Consider the following 5,180-nt stretch of genomic DNA (forward strand, 5'->3'; position numbering starts at 1 on the left):
GTCAGCGCTCTTTCGTGACAAGGAAGAACACCTAAAATATCGTACTACACGGGCCAGGCTTCGTAGGGATAACATAGCCGATGCGCACCACGGAATGGACAACCGTACTTGATAGGTTTTATTCCTTTATATATTTCGTAGTCACAACATTTTTTCCTTAAAAATATACACCAGTTTACAAGAGCAATAATATTTATGAAAATGTTATATAGCTGACGTTCACTCATGGCTTTCCTGGTGCGGCGTGAGCCGGAGCATTCGATCCCTCGCACGAATCTCGATGATGCGGCGAGTCAATGGCAACCGCTCGTTCCCAGGATGGCGCATGATCGACATGGGGTGATGGGGTGGTTTCTATTACCTGGTGGATTTTGAAACGACTCCTCCCACTCGACCCAGCCGAGGCATGCGGCAACGACGGATAGCCTAGTCCCGGGAAAGACCTCACCCAACAACGGCTGTCCACAGCTGGCATGCACTCAGCCAGCCTTCGACAGCAAGCTATCGCCTCACCTACATGTGGTGCAATGGTCCTGCGCTCGTAGGGCTCTTACGCTACGCGACCGGTGGGCAGGCACGCCTGACGGTGGACAACACGCAAGGGGTACTCATATTGGGAAACGTAGCATGCAATTTAAAAAAATTCCTACGCTCACGCGAGATCTATCTAGGAGATGCATAGCAACGAGAGGGGAAGAGTGTGTCCACGTACCCTCGTAGACCGAAAGCGGAAGCGTTTACTTAACGCGGTTGATGTAGTCGAACATCTTCTCGTTCCGACCGATCGAGTACAGAACGTACCACACCTTCGAGTTCTGCACACGTTCAGCGCGATTCTCCTCCATCTTTTAGGCGAAGTACTTGTCAGAGGTCTCATACCTCTCGACACGGGCATGAGTCTGAAATACCAATTTCAACTCTTGGAACATCTCATATGTTCCGTGACATTCAAAATGTTTTTGAAGTCCCGGTTTCTAAGCCGCAAAGCATGATGCACTAAACTATCAAGTAGTCATCATATCGAGCTTTGCCAAATGTTCATAACGTCTGCATCTGCTCCTGCAATAGGTTTGTCACCTAGCGGTGCATCAAGGACATAATTCTTCTGTGCAGCAATGAGGACAATCCTTAGATCACGGAACCAGTCTGCATCATTGCTACTATCATCTTTCAACTTATTTTTCTCTAGGAACATATCAAAAAACATAGGGGAGCTACAACGCAAGCTATTGATCTACAACATAATTTGCAAATACTATCAGGACTATGTTCATGATAAATTAAAGTTCAATTAATCATATTACTTTAGAACTCCCACTTAGATAGACATCCCTCAAGTCATTTAATGCTATGTGATCCAAATCAACTAAACCATGTCCGATCATCACGTGATATGGAGTAGTTATCAATGGTGAACATCTCTATGTTGATAATATCCACTATATGATTCGTGTTCGACCTTTCGGTCTCTAGTGTTCCGAGGCCACATCTGTATATCCTAGGCTCGTCAAGTTTAAGCTGAGTATTCTGCATGTGCAAAACTGGCTTGCACCCGTTGTATTTGATTGTAGAGCCTATCACACCTGATCATCACGTGGTGTCTCGGCACGAAGAACTTTCGCAACGGTGCATACTCGTGGAGAACACTTATACCTCAAAATTTTAGTAAGGGATCATCTTATAATGCTACCGCCGTACTAAGAAAAATAAGATGCATAAAGATAAACATCACATGCAATCAAAATATGTGGCATGATATGGCCATCATCATCTTGTGCTTTTGATCTCCATCACCAAAGCAATGTCATGATCTCCATCATCACCGGCTTGACACCTTGATCTCCATCGTAGCATCGTGGTCATCTCGCCAACTATTGCTTCTACGACTATTGCTACCGCTTAGTGATAAAGTAAAGCAATTACATGGCGTTTGTATTTCATACAATAAAGCGACAACCATATGGCTCCTGCCAATTGCCGATAACTTCTACAAAACATGATCATCTCATACAACAACTTATATCACATCATGTCTTGACCATATCACATCACAACATGCCCTGCAAAAACTAGTTAGACGTCCTCTATTTTGTTGTTGCAAGTTTTGCATGGATGCTACGGGCTTCTAGCAAGAATGTACTTACCTATGACACAAAAACCACAACAGTGCTTTATCAAGTTTGTTGTTTTAACCTTCACAAGGATCGGCTGTAGTAAAATTCGACTCAACTAAAGTTGGAGAAACAGACACCTGCCAGCCACCTTTATGCAAAACTAGTTGCATGTCTATCGGTGGAACCGGTCTCATGAACGGGGGTCATATAAGGTTGGCCCGGGCCGCTTCATCCAACAATACCGCCGAATCAAAATAAGACATTGGTGGTAAGCAGTATGACGATCAACGCCCACAACTCTTTGTGTTCTACTCGCGCATATCATCTACGCATAGACCTGGCTCCGATGCCACTTTTGGGAAACGTAGCATGCAATTTCAAAAAAAATCCTACGCACACGCAAGATCTATCTAGGAGATGCATAGCAACGAGAGGGGGAGAGTGTGTCCATGTACCGTCGTAGATTGAAAGCGGAAGTGTTTACTTAACGCGGTTGATGTAGTCGAACATCTTCTCGTTCTGACCGATCGAGTACCGAACGTATGACACCTCCGAGTTCTACACACGTTTAGCGCGATGGCATCCCTCGAGCTCTTGATCCAGTAGAGGGTCGAAGGAGTAAATGAGTTCCGTCAGCACGACGGCGTGGTGACGGTGATAGTGATGTGATCTGCGCAGGGCTTAGCCTAAGCACCGCGAGAATATGACCGGAGGCGTAAACTGTGAAGGGGGCGCCACACACGGCTTGGAACAATTCGTGTGTCTCATAGCCCCCCTGTATATAAAGGAGGGAGGGAGAGGAGGCTGCTCTAGGCACGCCCCAAGTGGGAGGAGTCCCACTTGGACTCCTAGTCCTATTCGCCCCCCCCTTTCCTTTTACCGGAGGGGGGAGGGGGGAAGGAGAGGGAGTAGGAGAAGGAAAGGGGGTGGCGCCCCCTTCCCTAGTCCAATTCGGCCTCCTCCCTTGGGGGGGGGGGCGCACCAGCCCCTTGTGGGCTGGTTAGCCTCCCTCCTATGGCCCATATCTTTCCCCAGGGGGTTCCGATAACCCCTCCGGTACTCTGGTATGTACCCGATACACTCCGAACCCTTCCGATGTCCGAATACCACCTTCCATTATATCAATCTTTACCTATCGACCATTTCGAGACTCCTCGTCATGTCTGTGATCTCATCCGGGACTCCGAACAACCTTCGCTCACCAAAACACATAACTCATATAATACATATCGTCATCGAACGTTAAGTGTGCGGACCCTATAGGTTCGAGAACTATGTAGACATGACCGAGACACCTCTCTGGTCAATAACCAATAGCGGAACCTGGATGATCATATTGGTTCCCACATATTCTACGAAGATTTATCGGTCGAACCGCAATGTCAACATATTGTAGTAGGGTGGAGACCCTAAGTGTAGATCTTTCACGAATTGGAGGGGAATCCACGAAGAACGTGAAGAACAAGATGGGAAACCACAAGAAGAAAACACTCAAGAACAAGTCCAATCACACATCCACTAGACTCACAATCACACAAGATCCACAAAGTTACACGAACAACAAAGGGAAAGATACAATGTAAAGTTCGTCCCAAATCCAAAGGATATGAGGTCTTGATGATCTAGATAGATCCTTCCCTCAAGGGGGTCTTGAATCCCTAAGATCTTCTCCAATGGAGGCCTTGAACTCCATGGAGTCTTCTCCCACAAGGGGAGATACATAAGCTAAGCTCTAATGTCTAGTTCTAATCTTAGCTAACCCTAAAAACTGAGAGGAGCATGGAATATATAGTCTAGGGGCGAAGGGGTATGGGCCTCAGTGGTTACATGGGCCTTTTAGCCCAATTCGTAGCGAAACTGGGCGGGTTCGGTGGTAAGGACCGGACAGTCCGGTGAGGACAGATGCACTTTCGTGTGCCACCGGACTGTCCGCTGTGGGGACCGGACCATTCGGTAGTGCAATTTCAGTGCGACCGGACTGTCCGCTGTGGGGACCGGACTGTCCGCTGTGGGGACCGGACTGTCCGGTAGTGCAATTTCCGCACGCTTCCTTTTCTTCATCTTGACGCTTCCGGTCAGCTCTTGGGTCTTGGGGTCCTTCTCCTTGTCCTTTGGAAGCTTCCTAGCTGCTTGGTGGTGGTTTCCCTTGTACCTAATGATGCACAATGTTCCATGGTAAGGTAGCAACCAAGTCCAATGGATATTCATGTAAATCTCGAAGAGGAGTGGGTTCACCTTAAGTCTGGTAGGTCCACTTGGGGCTTGAGGTGCTATGAAGGTGTACAAGGAGATGACCGTAGGATGCTCCGCATCATCCCCTCCCCCTTGGGAAAGATCCGATCTTGGATCCGAAACCAAATCACCATGGGAAAGAGATGGCTTCGCCGTGTAGGAGTGGACGATCAGCAAGTACTCATCATCTTCAAGCTCGGAAAGGGCACCCTCCAATGTCGCACCGTCTAGTGATTCCTTCAAAAGGAACAAAGACAACAAACACTTGGAAAAACAAATGTGGTTAGCGTTAGGGCAAAACTAAGCATTCAAGAGGTGATTCACCAAACAAGTGTCGTCATCATGCAAAGCATATGATGTGACAAAGGATTGTGACATGGCATGTAAGCCTATAAATCGAGCACAAGCAAAGATATCATGGGGACAAGCATGTAAATGTGAGGTTGTGATGCAAATATGTGTGACAAGATAATAAGCATCTACCTCAAGGTCATAGCAAGCATTCACAAAGTGTTCGACGAAAGGTCTATGGTAGGCATAAGAATCATTCACAACACCAAAGAAGATGAGATGTATAAACACATGGGTCAAGTGCAAGACAATCCTAGCATAACATGCATAGGGTGTAGTGAATATAGTGTGCAACTCAACACAATAGAAAGAGCAATTGTTCATCATGTGTGAGGCAATCCAAGTCAAGCATGTGACAAGCAATGGGACATGGCATATGTGAAGAAATGATATTGGTGCAACCAACCATATGATAGTAGCAAGTAGTCCAAGAATTGGATGCAACACACAAGGTGTATATGTCATGAGGCATGGAAACGTGGC

This window comes from Triticum dicoccoides, chromosome 5B (genome assembly GCF_002162155.2).
Source record: "Triticum dicoccoides isolate Atlit2015 ecotype Zavitan chromosome 5B, WEW_v2.0, whole genome shotgun sequence".
Taxonomy (NCBI): domain Eukaryota; kingdom Viridiplantae; phylum Streptophyta; class Magnoliopsida; order Poales; family Poaceae; genus Triticum; species Triticum dicoccoides.